This window comes from Tamandua tetradactyla, chromosome 12, assembly GCF_023851605.1.
Source record: "Tamandua tetradactyla isolate mTamTet1 chromosome 12, mTamTet1.pri, whole genome shotgun sequence".
Lineage (NCBI taxonomy): Eukaryota > Metazoa > Chordata > Mammalia > Pilosa > Myrmecophagidae > Tamandua > Tamandua tetradactyla.
In genome coordinates this window covers 26,705,605-26,721,322 of record NC_135338.1, presented here as the reverse complement: position 1 = coordinate 26,721,322, position 15,718 = coordinate 26,705,605, and the positions used below count along the sequence as shown (strand labels likewise).

The following is a 15,718-nucleotide window of genomic DNA, read 5'->3' as shown; positions in this document are numbered from 1 at the left end:
CAGCCACCACGTGGTGGAGCTGGGACTCGAAGCCGGTCAGTCCAGCTGCAGCTTCCACTCCTTACCACTTTGTTCTACTGCTTATACAACAAATTCTCATCTCTCTGGGAACATTTAACCAAAGACAAACATATACAAAACCAAACCCCAGTGATGAGCGTGTTCTGGAATTAGAGCGATGATGGTAACACAAGCCTGTGAATATCTTTTAAAAAAAACACTGAATTCCGCACTTTGAGCGGGTGGATTTTATGCTATGTGAATTATATCTCAATTAAGGAAAACACCTCAGAAAATACTAAATATGTAAGGGACAAAATAGCAATTACCTGCCACCCTGTCTCCTACAGTGGACATTCCCTGGCATGGCATTCATCATCCCTGAGCCTCTTTCTCTGATTTGTGTGTCCACCTGTTCTGTCTTGCTCACTGGCTGCTCTCTGGTCGAGTCTCATGGTGAGTGAGTGGAAATCAGTCAAGAACTTCAGCGTTCATAAACAGTAAGATGCATAATGGGGCCCTTTTCTTGGAAATTGCCTGCAGATAGATCCCACATAAGTACAAGCACACAGAAGTCGGGGTGGAGAAGAGGTAGGTTTCATTGGTTACCCAAATCTAAGTCCTTGGGGAAATGCTCCCTGGCTCTGCACCTATCAGCCCTGTTGGCCTGGGATGGCTTTTGCCAACACGCCCTCTGCCATCCCAGTGTTAATGGTGGGGCCCAAGTGGGGCAGCCTTTTCCCCAGGGCCTGTGAGGCAGCTACAACATCCTTGGAGGTTGCCTAGCAATAGTGGGGAAAGGTGACTTAGCCCACTACAGAGGCGGAAGAGAATAAAGGAAGCTGAGGATGGAAATCAGGCATAGATGTAGATGATGCTGTTACCCTGGAAACTGCCTGCCTGGTCCTTGGCATATGGAAGGCCACTTCTGGGCTGGGTTCCATTCTTCCTTGAGAGGGAACGGGGTCCTCTCCAGGCCTGTCACCCTGAGGGTGCGGGCGGGGGACTGGAGAATGCAGACAGACCCTTCTTGCCCGTGACCTGTGTGTTACACGCATTCTGTTGGTGACCTCCTTTAATGTTTGCAAAGCCTTGCAATGTATGTGGGGTGATCACACTCTATAGATGAAGAGCTTGAGCTCAGAGATGTAAAATAGCATGCTACAGGCTGACAGCGAGGAAGGGCAGGATTTGAAGGTGCTGGTACCTGGTCCTTAGAGGGAACTTTTCATTTTAGTTCAAGGCATATCACGAGCTCAAGATAGTGGGAGGTGGGGTGGATCTACCTGGCTCAGCAGGTAGAGTTCTCGCCTGTTGTGCTGGAGACCTGGGTTCTATTCCTGGTGCCTGCCCATGCAAAAGGAAAAAAAAAGATATTGGGAGGTGAGTGTAAATGTTGTGCATTTCCTGGGAAGAAAAGAAAAGAGGAAAGATGCGAGGCTGGAGAGGAGAGTTGTCTGTCTGACATCCAACTAAGAACCAACCAATATTCATTAAGAACATCTTGGTTCCCCAAATAAGTAGAAAGACTAGTCACTGACACTGATTGAAGGCTGAATGGTTCAGATTACCTCAATCTGTCAAACAGCCCTTTGAAAAAGGTGCTATTTTTTACCTTGTGTTACAGACAGGGAAATTGAGGCTCACGGAGGTTATGTAATATGCCTCAGGTCGACCAGCTGATAAGCCAGGCTATAAATGAATCCAGACCAATAACCGCAGAACTTGGCTCTTAACCAGAAGTACAGATACGTCCTTTGCTATTAGAGAGTTTATTCTTAATTCAGAAACAAGGCTTATATAAATGAATTAAGAAGAGAACAATTCAAGTGGCATATAGTAAAATACTTAGATGTCATGGTTTTTTGTTTGTTTTTTTAACATTTATCTTTCTCGTGTAGTTTTCTCCATTAATCATGACAAGCAAACCTGTGAGGCAGGTCTTATGCCCATTTTATGAGTGGAGAAAGTAAGGCTTAGAAAAAGTAAGTGACTTTTCCAGGGTCTCCCTTGCAGCCTGAATGTGGTAGCGCTGATTTTGAATCCAGGTCTTTGACTGGTAGGTCTGTGAGGCTAAGGGAGTGGGTGTGAGCCTTTGTGAAGTTATTTTTCTTCATTAAAAAGGAAATAGAGTAAGTTAGTTGTATTTTTTCACATTTTTCAGAAGTAGGAGTAAAAGTCAGGAATAAACCTTGGGACCCCAGTGCCTGGAAGCCCTCGGGTGTACCAGATGGTCTCTTTTAGGGCTGACTCCAGCTTTTGGGAACTGGTCTCCCCTGTTTAAGGATTCAGCAGGTCCCACTCCTTCTCTGCTGTTTCTGTTCCTTCATTTTTACCTGTTCCCGCCCTTCCATTTGTTTGGAGATTCTTCCTTTGTTGATTGTAGGGGAGCCAGGCAAGCTTTTGAACCAGGTAGGGCTGGGGCTCTGTTTGTGTTTATTTTGATTTTAAAAGCCTGTGCACATGAAACCCACAAAGATTGAGGCTGTTGTTTAAGCCTTTGAGATTGTTAAGAAAGTAGGTGAGGGAAAGTGGGGTTGGGGTAAGTGGGTTTGGCTTTCAGTGCTGCAGGGCTGGGAAGTTTTTGAGCGGGGGAACGAACTAAGGATAAATAATACCCTCTCCTGACCTGCAGTGTTGAACCTTGCAGGGCCAAGGGTCTAAATAAATTAAAAATTCGGCTCAGGGTGGAAAAGCAATCTTACGTGCAGGCACCGCCTCCTCCACCACCGCCTTGTTTTTCCTGTTTCTTGGTAGTTGGTACTCTGTTTGGAGCAAGTGTGGTCAGAAGCATGTGATTTGAGGCCAGGCCAGGGCTTGTAGGGGGAGCCTTTTTATGTGCCCAAAGATTTATTTTTTTTTTAAAGCCATCTGCAAAGCTGATTATAACTGATGGGAGTCAAATGGAATGGTGCTGAGCTCTATTTTCAAATTATCTGTAGGTGCAATGACATGATGGGAGGGAATGCTGAGGTGGGTGGCTGCTTTCAGGAGCCTCTCCTGATGGAACCCGGCTTTATATCTTGGAAGAGAAGCACCGAACTTTGAATGTGGGTGGGAGGGGGTGTGTGTTAAAATCAGACTCCATCTCTTCTCCTTATGTCTGATGGTGGAGATGTCCGTGCATAACAACTTGTGGTTTGGGGTTGGATAGAGAAATGCAGCTTTTAATTCTTCTAAATCAAATCTCAACATCACGAAATAGGATCCCCACCACCCTGCAGTTAGAGGACCTTGACCCTGGAAAAGGAACAGCCGCTACCACCGTGGTCCTGCTGCTTTGTGTCTACCAGGACTGCGTGTGTGGTGGTTTGTGTGTCCACCGCTGCATGCGTGCACCAGCACGTGTGCAGGCACATGTGTGCATGTGTATGTGGGGCCGAGAAGCCCCTCTGTTGGTTTTGGCCACTGCCTTCACTTTAGCAGGGGAGTGGTTCCCTTTCACACATCCTCCCGATGATATCTAATGGCACTTTCCAGTGGAGTTCCCGATATTTCGGAAGGGCCTTTCTTTCCAGGAACCCAGAGTGCTTTTCCAGACTTGGCCCTGGGACCTAGGAGCTGGAGGCGGCGGCGGCTCATGAATCCTGCTTTCCCGGAGGAGGGGAAACGGGGCCAGACCCCCCGGCTTCCTGCCTTCTGTCCCGGACAACTGGTGGCTGGGACTGTTTTGGAGTTATCTTTGCATGTATGAATCCCAGAGGCCCCTTTAAAATTTTTGAATATCTTTTCCCAAACTTGAGCTCCAATGAAAGCCACCTGTCTTTTGTTTTTGTTGTTGTTGTTAAGCAACAGTAATTTTAGAGATTTGTTGTGTATAATTAGCTCTTTAAAAAGTTAAGGAATGCCACATGGGGGTCTCAGTTCGGTGGAGCCCCAGAAACCCAGCTAGGGAAACTGCCCCATGCCACTCTCCTTGGGTGCTGCTGGGTCAGGAGAAGACCCAGCGGGGGTCCACCTTGCTAGCCCGGGAATAGGTCCTGGAAAACAGAGCTGAGCATCCATTCTTCCCCCTTCTCTCCCCACCACCCAGCAGGAGCTAACCTGATTCTGTGCCATGGGTCAGGCACATTTTTAAGTGTTTTACAGATATTAATCCATTTACTCTTTGCAATCCTTTTTTAAGATCATTTACCAGGAGGTAAAGGAAATTTGAGGGTATTTGGAAATTAGTTTGCTCAGGTTTGAAACACTCAGGCAGCTACAGCTAGAAAATAATTTCTAGATTTTTTTTTTGTAATTTTAAATTTTTTACATTGAATCCAGTTCCCAGAAAACCCTGTTGGCTTTAGGTTTTTATTTTAAGAAAATAATACATTACAGCTAGAATTGAGGCCCCTGCATACTTCTCCTTGATCCCGACTTAGGAGTTTTCACTCCTGGGCACTTGTTTATACCATTCCTGCATGTGTGGGTATCTGGGGTTTGTGCCTGTTTTTAACATTTTAAATCAATGGAATAATTCCCCAGGCAGTGGCCCTGCCACTCGCAGCTTTCCAGAGCCCTGGAGCCGGGGATATGGGCTTGGCAGGAGCTCCCCCCACCCTTTCACGGAGAAGGTGGCCCAGTCCTAGGGGATTGGGAGACGGAGAAGACACGTGGGCCGGTCGCACAGCTCCTTGCAGGAGGGAGGTGGGAGTGGACCCCTGGCTTCCTGCCCCTGGGGGTTTCCTTGTGTTTACACCTGCTGCTCAGAGCCCTGCCTGAGTTCAAAGACTTGCTGGTATTTGGTGAGGGCAGGCAGAACGAGTCAGCCTTCATTACTTATTTTCTTTCTTCCCACGTGTGTTTTTGGCACCTGGCTCTCATTCCTTGGGGGACCTGCCCCCTTGCCTGTGCCTTCTTTTCCTGGGGTCCTTGAGAGTCAGGTTCTTTGGGGGAACCCCACACAGCTTTGCCGTTCTTTCCCCTCCCAGGGTAGCATTTGTGCTTTTAGTACCCCTTGATGAAGCAAATGCGTAATGACAAAAAGCCACGGTGAGTTTGGGAATACTTCTAAATGAATTTGTGTTTTATGCATCACAGTGGCATCTTGCAGCATTTGGAAGCTATTTGCACTCTAAAAGGCAGAAGACTGTGCTTCGTTTCCACATGTGGCTTGGGCTGCAAGTAGAGGTTTGGAAGGGACAGAGGTTGGGGGTTGGGCAGAAGCTAAGTCGTCGTGTTCCCCCCCCCCCCCCCCCGGTTTCTTGGCTCTTGGCCACCCTGCCAATGCCTTGCTTACTTAGCACCTCAGCTACAGGATGGGCTGGAGAGAAGTGGAAAGGACAAATCTGTTTCGCTGCCTGCTGGAAGGCTTCAGAAACACTTTCTTTGGGCACGGTTGTGAAATTCAGTTCTAAGGACATTCGAAGGCATCTCAGTGGATTTCACTTATCTGAGAGTGGCCTGACTCTCCTTGGATGATTGAAGGGGTCCTTGGTTTGTGGCGTCTATTGGGTATCCTCCCTATTAAAGGGTCTGTTGTCCAGGCCCCCTAGAGGCTGTGCTGACTTCATCCAAGTGCCCCCAGTGCCCAGAAGGGCTAAGCAGCGTGAGATGGGGTGGTTTGTGGATTAGAGCAGAATTCTCTGGAGGGCTATTTAAAACACACTGCTTGTCCCTAACCTCAATTTCTGATGTCTGATGTGGCTCCTAGGAATTTGCATTTTTAACCAGTTCCCAGTCGAAGGGAGAAGGCACTACGGGGTGCTGGCTTCACTAGGCAGAGGTGAAGAATTGGAGCCATTTTTGCAATCAACTGTAAAGGTCTTGGGCTAGACTGTGACTTTGCTGGTATTTACTAGCCCCTCCCCTTGCTCTACTCCAAATCAATAAAAGCTCTGTTCTTTCCTGATTGGAGAGGCCCAGGCTTTGGGGAGGCACATGTGTACTTGAACCCTGACCAAGTGTGACCAACGCGTCCTAGCACCTCAAAGAGTCAGCAGGCAAGGGCTTGCCCAAAGTGGATGCTCACCAAATACCGGAGGTCACTGAACCACGATGGTGGGTGCCTTTGGACGGGGAGTGTGGGCAGCCACAGATAGAAACATCCGGCAGATGCTGGAGGTGCTGGGGAGTGATGGTTAGAGTCACCAAGGGCCACTCTAGCAATGGGCTGGATGGCTGGGCCCGGGACAGAGGCCCACGTTGGTTCCCCAGAACTCAGAGGTGTGTCCTGCGGTCAAGAGGAGGCCAGAGGCCAGAGAAGCTGGCCTTAAGTCTGGGATGGGTGGAAAGCCTAGGGTGGTCTCAGCTCCTGCCACACTGCTCGGTGATCGCCCCGGAGGGCCAGGGAGCCAGCCCATGGCCTCCCAACTCCCTATTCGGCGGTCCAGCTGCATCTTCTCCTTTGGCCAGCTGCCCACTTTGGATTCCTCCCCAAGGTGCTGGCCATCCTGACACGTCCCTCCACGCCCTGCCCTTTCCTTTCTGGAAGGTGGGGTCATTGCAGTTGATGGGGGCCTTACGTCAGAAAGTCTCAGGGAGTTTCCCCGTCCCACATCGAAGAAAGTAAAACCTGGGCTTCAGTTTTCCTTCTCCCTCTCGCCCCAAGCAGAGGGTTTGCTCTGGAGTGTTGATGTCTGAAGCCCACTCTCTTTGGCCACAGCATCCCGGGGCTTCTGGAAGCAGACAGAACCTCGGCTCTTCCAGCTCACCAGGAAGCAGGTTCCTGCAGGATGGTGGTGGACCTGGCTCCCCACCCTTCCTGTTGCCGGTGGAGAGGTGGCATTTGGAAGAGGGACAGATGTGGCACGAATGTCTGTTATGAACTCTTAGGCCAGAGAGCTGCTTGGTACAGACCTGTCCCCTGGGAACAGGGAAGACGACCATGCTTTTGCACCAGGCCCTGAGTTTCTGACTTAGTGCTGCCCACTAAGCCACCCAAATGACTACTGGGTGATATTGGACAGGTCACATTTGACCCTCACCTATAAAATGGGGGGTGTGAGTTGGGGCTGAAATCTATGATAATGGGGGTGGTGATGGCTCTGCTCTAAGAGTCCTACTTGGATTATCACATGGAGATGGTCTCTAGGGTTTGGCTCAACAGCAACATTTGGTGTTTCTGTCCCCTTGGTGAGGGGGGGCTGGGGGGGCAGGGGTATCCACTTAGCTGGGACAAGCTTGAGGCTTCCCAGCCTGGCCCACAAGCTAACATTTCCTTTACCCACATCTCTTATCCTCCTAGTCTTCTGTATCCTCAGCTCTCAGGAATTTGTTCCTACCCTCTGGGGAGAGCATGGGTGGGGTCAGGTAAATGAGCTCCCTTTTTGAACCCAGAAGCCACTTCTCTGTGTCTTCGGCCTCTTGCCTTCACTCTCTTGCTCTGAAAATGCCTCCTTTGGGTGTGGTCCTGGTAGTCCGAAGCCTGGAAAGGAGGGTGGGGGAGGCCGGGTTTAGAGTTGATGAAGAGTCCATAGGCCCTGTCTCCAAGTCTTCATGCTCCAGGCATGGTCTGGGAATTGGGACACCTGAAGACTCAGGAGGAGTGGGCAGAGGTGGCCACTGCAAGGTGGATCATTCACAACTGGCCCTTTGTGTAGATTTGGCTGACCTGTAGGCCTGGTGCCAGGGAGGCAGCCTGTCCCAGGGCTCCAGTGGTAAGAGAACTCTAGCTGGACCCAGGGAGAAGGATTTCAGCCTGGAATCTGCCCAAAGGACTGGTGTCAATAGGCAGCCTTGTCTTTCAATTTGTTTACTCCCAGAGCTCAGCTCTATCCCTTCTCTCCCTTGCAGAGATTTGAAAGAAATCAAATCATAGAATGCCTGAGCCAGAAGGAATACAAATTGTCACCTACCACGCCCCTGCCTCAGATGAAGAGACTGAGGGCCACAGTGATGATTTGTCTTGCCCAGGGCCACTCTGCTATGAGTTTATTCCTTGGGGAACTGGAGTTTTGGTTTTGTTTTCCTTTTAAATGGAGATCTAGTTTTCCCAGTACCATTTGTTGAAGAGACTATTCTTTCCCAATTGGGTGATCTTGGGGGAGTGGTGGCTGGGCCTCGCATTCCTGAGGGGCCAGGGGTACTGGCTGTGCCTTCATTGGCTGCCCTGAGCAGGGGGTGCCTTCTTGGCTGCGTCAAGGTTGGGGTGATTCTGTGACCAGAGGGATGCTTCAGACTCTGCCTTCTGAAACAGTGTGGTAGGGTTTCCCCCACCTCTTTGTTACAGGTTCTGTGCTGGCTGCCCCACTTGTGTTATTTTACTTCATCTCCACAACAAGGTAGGAGGTCTTAACCCCACTTATAGGTGAGACACCAAAACCCTGAGAAGGGAAGTCACTTGCTGAAGCTAGCAGGTGGTAGACAGATTCCCACCCAGGTCTATGGGGTTAAAGTGCCACCCCACGCTCAGGGCGAGGAGAAAATGACAGGCGGCTCAAAATCACAAAACCAAAACAACCACCACAGAACACCTCCCAGGCTGCCGGCCTGGTGGCAGCATCCTGGGCCAAGGCTGGCCAGGAGTGTCTTCCTGGTGAAGTGCCTTGTGGGCATTCCCTGGGGGAAGAGGCCAGATGGAAAGCGCTTACCAGACTCATGGGCACCTCTGACCTATTAGGCAGTCGCTGGATTTGGGACTGGGGCATTGTTCGGAAAAGCCCAGGCAGGTCAGCAGCAATGCAAGGACAGCCAGAAACTAGTCTGAGTCTGTTCTCAAACCTGGCCTTCCTTTCAAGGTGCGTTTCAGTGCCCATTGCAGGAGCCTGGTGGGGAAAAAATACGTAATAATAGTAATGATAACAGCAGCAGCAGTGTCATATGCTGACTCCTAATGCTCTCTGCCTGGCAGTGTCCTCAGCTTTCTCCATACAGGCACTGGGACAAGTGCTTTTCCTGGACCCATTCATGTACTTCTTATACAACTCTGTGAGGCAGGCACTAGTGTCCCCATTTTACAGAAGGGAAAATGGAGGCCCATGGTGGTTTAGCCCAAGGTCCCACAGCTGGTAAGAGGCAGAGCCAATGTTGACTGCAAGGATTTCCCATCAGTAGGACCGCGAGTCCCTTGAGAGCAGGGGCCTCCACGTGGCCTTTAGTGCCCGGCATAGCATCTGACACTGGGTGGGCTCCCAGAAAAGCCCACTGTCATGATAGACTGCAAGAGGGTTGGATCCTGCCCATTGAGGGAAAGTTGTCTTTAAATCAAAGGGATCCTGGCACAGTTTCCTGTAGGGTGTGAGATTGGCAGCTGTGCGGAGGCCACACCCATGGCTTCCTGCAGCCTCTTTCTGCCTGGGTGGAAGCCCCAGTGTACGGGGAGCTTCAAGTGTAGGTGGAGTCGGTACAAGTAGGGAGGCTTCCTGCTTCCTAATGTCCAGGAGACTTGGTGCCTGAAGGCGTCTCCCTAGCATTCCTTCCTTTGGAGAGGCAGCCATTGCCTTCATGTCACAGATACTATTAGGTACTGAATTCCCAAGGAGGAATAGGATAGCAAGTAATTTAGAATTCTGCAAAGTTATTAATACATGTGGACAGTGGGTTTTTAAAATTTCTTCTCGTTTCTCTCTTTAGCCATAGTGCCTGGTATGTTAAGGAATGTTGCACGAATAAATGGTTTTTAAAAACTTATGGAGGGCGGGCCGCGGTGGCTCAGCGGGCAAAAGTGCTTGCCTGCTATGCCGGAGGACCTCGGTTCGATTCCCGGCCCCAGCCCATGTAACAAAAACGGAGAAACAGAATACAATAAAACAAGAAAATGTTTAAAAATGTTTCCCTTTCTTCCTTCCTTCCTTCCTTCTATCCTTCCTTCCTTCTCTCTCTGTCTTTCCTTTAAAAAAAAAAAAAAAAAAAAAAAAAAACTTATGGAGGTTCTTGGCCACACGGATGGTTCAGTGGTAGAATTCTCAACTTCTGTGTGGGAGACCCAGGCTCAATTCCCGGACCATGCACCACACACACAAAAAAGCTTATGGAGTTTGTATAATTGTATAATGACATAGGTTTTGCAGTGTGACTGTGTGATTATGAAAACCTTGTGGCTGATGCTCCTTTCATCTTTGGTATGGACAGAATAAAAATATGGATACAAAATTAACAAATCATAGGAGAAACAGAGGTTAAAATGAATTGAGTAAATTGAAATACTAGGGGTCAATGAGAGGAAGGGGTAAGGAGTATGCTATATATGAATTTTTTCTTTTTTCTTATTTCTTTCTTTTGCTGGAGAGATGGAAATTTTCAAAAAAATGATCATGGTAATGAATACACAACTATGTGATGTTGTGAGCCATTAATTGTACATCATGTGTAGAATGTTTGTTTGTTTACAATAAAAATATTTAAAAAAAGAGACTTATGGAAGATTCAGGCACAGAAGAAGAGAGAGTAGTCTAGTGAATCCTCACGAAACCACCCCCCAACTTCAACAACTAGCAACTGAAAAAAAATGACTTCGTAATATTTAGCCATCTAGGTTATTTTACAGTGAGATTGGTGTTTGAGTACTGAATTGCCAGGAACTTCTCAAATGAAAATAGACAGGCGGAGATGAAAAGATACTACACTAATAATAAAACACACCCTTGTGTCACCAGGTGCCAGGCAGGTTGCCAGAGCTCATGTGAAGGATTGAACAGATAAGTTGATAACTGGCCAAGTGGTATACGGCTTCAGCTCCAGGGTTTGGGGGGAAAGTTCCTGAAGGATGAATTCAGCTGGGTACATGAAATTCTCCAACATATACAGTGGGGCTAAGGGTGCCACACAGCCAGCAATAGTTCATCCACCCACCTAACATTTACTGTGGATCATCTTTCTCTCTCTCCTTTTTTAATGACCTTTAAAGCATAAGAAAGAGTAAAACAAATACCCATGTGCCCACCATCCAGATTTAAGAGACATTAAGCCCTGCTCTTTCCACGTCCATGTACTGGCAGTTTCCCTGTAATGGACAAAGATGCCCCATCCAGTACAGCCCAGGGAGCCCCACAGAAGGGTCCCACCCCACCCTGGAGGAGAGAGGCAAGACTTCCCTGAGGAGGTGATGATGTGAGCTAAAAATGAAATTGGGCTGCCTGGAGGGATGGATGAATAGAGACTGATGAAGCAAGCAGAGAATCCCTTGTATGGGTGTTCATTGTACAATTCTTTCAGGTTTTTGAATTTTTTCCTGAGAAAATGAATTTGATTTGAATTTTTTTTCATCATGAAATGTTTTGGAGAAAAAGAAGTCTAGAAAATGTAGAGGTGAGTCAGGCAAAGAGGGCGGTGGTGAAGGGCGGATGGGAGGAGAGCCCTGTAGGCATGGGGCGGAGGGGGGCCGACCGGGTAGCTGAGGGAGGCCGCGGGCTGCGAGCCGCTGGCGGGGAAGGGGCGGGCGGGCTGCGCGGTGCGCGCTGGGCTCGTCCGCCGAGGACGCGTCCCGGCCATCTTTCGGGGCTGAGGCAGGGGCCAGGCTTGCCTGAGTCCTGCTCCACATGCGGCCCTCCGAACCGGACGTCACGTTGAGAGGGTCATTGGCCGGCGGAGACCGGTTTGGAGGGCGGGAGAGGGAGGGAGCCCGGCCCCGGGAGTTCTCGGGGAGCCCGAGCTGCTCGGAGAAGCCGGGCACGTGGAGACCGGCTGCGTTAGACCCGCTCCTGGGTGGGAGTTCTCGGTGGAGTTGTGCGGAGGCCGGGGGCTAGCTCAGACTAGAATTTCCCGAGTCAAAACTTTCCAGAGGAGGAATGAACCGTTGGGTTGTGAGTTCCGGGGTCCTGCATGTGTCGGGGTAGACCTGGAGATGTCCGAGCAGCAGGGGTGGGAGGGCTGCGGAGGGAGGAGGGCTGCGTTGGCCTGGCCTGCGAGGGCCGTCCTCCTGCCGCGTTCTGAGGATTTAAACTGGGGTGTATGTGGGGGGTGATCTGAGCCCTGGGTTCAGGCGAAAGGGTGCTCCAAGGAAGGCGGCAGCGGAGGAGGTGCTGGTCCGTCGCCATGGGAACCGCCTCTGCTGTGGGTTTCCAATTCAAAGGATGCCCTGGAAGGGAGGGAGCGCCCTCCACCTGCGAGGTGATGAGTCAGCCCTGCCTCTGAATGCTGCCGGGCTGTGGAGGCAGGAGGTGCAGCTGCAGACCCTACCTCTAGGCCCTCCTCGGGGCCCCCGGTGCTTCCCGGCCTGGGAGTGGGGCCGTTGTCATTCGAGAGGAGGTGGAGGCAGGAGGCAACCCTGCTGGCAGCCCGGGATCCAGGTCCCCTCCTGATGTGGGGCCCTCAGCCCTCAGCTGAAATGTCCTGGACCCGGGGCTCACAGTCCCGTGGTTGGATGGAGAGTAAGAATGCAATTACAGGTGTGCTGAGGACTTTTCGTTCTTTTTTTTATATATATTTTTTCTTCAAAATTCATTTCTTTCATTAGAAGAGTCTCCACGTTACCTCAAGTCTTTCCAGCCACAAGTTTCTTTCACTCTTTTTTAAAAAAAAGTTATTATTTGTTAATGCGGTCTTATTGAGATATATTCACAGGCCATACAGATCATCCAGAGTATACAATCACTGGCTCAGGGTGTAATCGCATAGTTGTGCAAACAACCCATGATCCATTCTCGAACATTTTCATTACTCCGGAAAAAAATTTAAAAAAAAAAAAAAAGAAGACCTAACCCTCCAATACTCCATATCCCCCTATTATTGACCTGTAGTATTGGTGTGGTACATTTATTACTGTTGATGAAAGAGTATTAAGATATTATTGTTAGCTATAGTCCATAGCTTGCAATCGGTACACTTCTCCCCGTATACCTCTCTATTATTAGCTCCCTATGATAGTGTCATGCGTTTGTTCTAGTTCATGATAGAACTTTTTAATGTTTGTACAGTTAACCACAGACATTGTCCACCACAAGATTCACTGTGTTATACATTCGCATGTTCTGACACCCAGCTTTCCTTCTGGTGACATACACGACTCTAAACTTTCTCTTCCACCACATTCACACACCAGTATGCTGAGGTTCTGAAGGAAACACAGGCTGTTTGTGTGTGTATCTATCCATCTGATGTGAGTAGGGGTGGTTTCTGGGGATGGATGGGGAAAGTTTCCAGGGGAGGGGCATTAGATCTGAGCATGGGAAGATGAGGACGAGCTAGTTTGCCAGCGAGGTCCTGGGCATCTGGGAGTCAGAGGTCATGGCTTCTGCACAGCTCCCCAACCCCTTACCATGTGTCGAGTTTGGTGTTCTTATGAGGTCGTGCTCAGAACATGTCAGCTACTGACAGGGGCTTGCAAGAATCTCAAACTGCTGTGATTTCAGAGCACCAGGCATCTTCGCCCAAGACCCTCAGCACACCATACCATCACCCACTGGTTTCCCGCTCCCAAAGGACCCAAATAGGAATCTGTAGCCTGTCCCCTCCCCAGCTCCACCCATTGTCACAGCCTGCATGATGGAATTGGAAGGCCAGGGAACTCTGCTTTTTGAGCATCTGCCTCACTTGCTTCACCCACACGGGCCTCCATTTCCACTTGAGAAGGTAATTTATACTTCAGGGGGAAAAATTGACAATTTTAACCTTTTCACCATTTTAAACTAAACAAAACTATACTTTCAGAAACGTATTTTTGCTTTTATCCTCATGCATGCATAATTTTGATAGGAGTAGTCATAGTATATATAAAACTTAGTTCTGTCCTTTTTATTTTCCCACTTGGTATTTGTCAAAAGAACATTTTTTTTCCCTGTATATTTATACAGGCTTTATATTCCTTCATTGGAGAAAGTGTGATCCAAGCATAGAGACTGTTTTATGATATACATTTATTTGTACTTTCCTGTCTCTTTCCAAAAAGCATTTGAGGTAGACACTAAAAGGTACGTGTGTGATAGAGTTTGCATTGGTAATTAGAAGATTGAGAATTTTGTCAGCATGAGGTGAGGTAATTGTTTGAGAAAACAGTGCTAAAAGGGGTTAGTTTTTGTAAGTCAGCACTAACTTTAGTTCTGAGCTTCCTGGCAGCCAAAACAAAAAGGGAAATTGGAAATATCATAATGTTGATTACCTAATAAAAGGAAGTGTAGCCGTCATAGGATAGAGACACTTTTTGTAAGTGCTAAAGTCTGAGGGCTTTGCCATTTTAGGAGAGCTGTGGAGCTGTATAGTGGCTGATATCATAAATATTAGTTTCATGAAATACCCAGAAAAACTTTTTTTTGTGCACTTGGTTCTTAAATCAACCCCCCCATAAAAGCCAAGGGCGTGGTGCTATCTCCCACTCCCGGGAAGGCATTTCTGTGGGGAGCTGAAGTAATGAAATCTAGTTCTACTGTTTCTAGAGGTTTAACCTAAGAGAGTAATAAAGTCCTTGGAGATGCTCTATAGAATTTCCTGGAGGCTCTCAAAGACTTGTATGACAGGAGCTGCAGAGCAGTGGGTTTCTGGCTCTACATTCAGAGGTTTTCTGAGGCCTTTACTGAAAAGGGGTCTATTTGCTGTAGGTGCAAAGCTGCTATTTTGTTATGAAAACGAGGGCTTAGCCTCGCCCACCTCTGCAGAAGGATGACTGTCCAGACCAAAATTGTCCTGGAGGCAGTTTTGGATCTGCTGTTGTGCGTTAACAGGACACTTCTGGCCCCAGAGCTCTTTGATACCGAGTGGGGTCAGGGTCATTCAGGAAAGAAAGAGTGTGGTCAGGCAGGGTCTGGGCTGTATGTCATTTTTTTAAAAAAATGTTTTTATTGATGAAACAAAACAACATACAAACACGAACATTCTTAACATACGAACATTCTTAACATACGAACATTCCATACTTGGTGTGTAATCAGTGGCTCACAATATCATGACATAGTTCTATATTCATCACCATGATGATTTCTTAGAACATTTGCATCACTCCAGAAAAAGAAATAAAAAGAAAAAAGAAAAAACTCATACATACCATACCCCTTACCCCTCCCTCTCATTGATTGCTAGTATTTCCATCTACCCAATATATTTCAACCTTTGTTCCCCCTATTTTTTTTCTATACCCCTTACCACTCCCTTTCATTGATCACTAGTATTTCAATTGACTCAATTTATTTTAACATTTGTTATTACTTATAAATAAATTATTATTTATTTTTAATCCATATGTTTTACTCATCTGTCCATACCATAGATAAAATGAACATCAGACAAAAGGTTTTCACAATCACATAGTCGCATTTTGAAAGCTATGTCATTAGTGTATGTCATTTTTAATCACTGCCTCAGGCCTCAGCCAGGTAGTATAATTCCCATAATTCTCCTGTTTTGGACATTTTTGTGGTTTCCAGTTTTTGGCTCTCAGAGACAATGCATCTATAAATAATTCTTTTCATGAGGACATTTTCCTTCATTTTAGGATTATGTCCAGGAGCTGGGTTAATCGGTCAGAGAAGCTGCTCATTTTTGTGACTCCTTTTACATATGAATTAACTTTTAACAGACTGAACAGTTTGATGTGCCAGCACCAATACATACCGTATTTTTTTTCCTAATTAAAAAGAAAAGTAAAATATTGGATGAATTGTATGGTGTGTGACTATATTGCAATAAAACTGCGTTAAAAAACAACAAAAAAGAAAAGTGATAGTTACAGGGAAAATGCAGCAAAATACGTAGAAGCTAATAAGGATTACTCAAATTCCCCCACCCCGTGAGTGCTGCAATGTGGGATTTGATGTGCTGCAAAAGTAAGCCTGCTACCCCTGTTCAGCCTGAGGCAGTCCCGCATGTGTGGCCTTCCCTTGGAACCTCCTCCCTGCTGGGCCACCTGATCTTCTTCGGTGGAAGT

General features: G+C 47.8%; 1 protein-coding gene and 1 long non-coding RNA gene across 7 annotated transcripts in view; one reads left to right on the top strand and one right to left on the bottom strand.

Annotated features, from left to right (window-relative positions):
* The window catches only part of ACTN1 (actinin alpha 1), a 94,605-nt gene that overhangs the window by 8,047 nt on the left and 70,840 nt on the right, over window positions 1-15,718 (top strand). The gene's annotated exons all lie outside the window — the stretch shown is intronic.
* The window catches only part of LOC143651916 (uncharacterized), a 39,302-nt gene that overhangs the window by 13,906 nt on the left and 9,678 nt on the right, over window positions 1-15,718 (bottom strand). The window contains exons 2-4 of one of the 2 annotated variants that reach the window (XR_013160331.1): window positions 8,517-8,690; window positions 7,209-7,351; window positions 330-1,347 (exon numbers count right to left, since the gene is read on the bottom strand). This is a non-coding gene — a long non-coding RNA (uncharacterized LOC143651916). The remainder of the gene's footprint in view (window positions 1-329; window positions 1,348-7,208; window positions 7,352-8,516; window positions 8,691-15,718) is intronic. The other variant, XR_013160330.1, reaches the window with a different exon arrangement.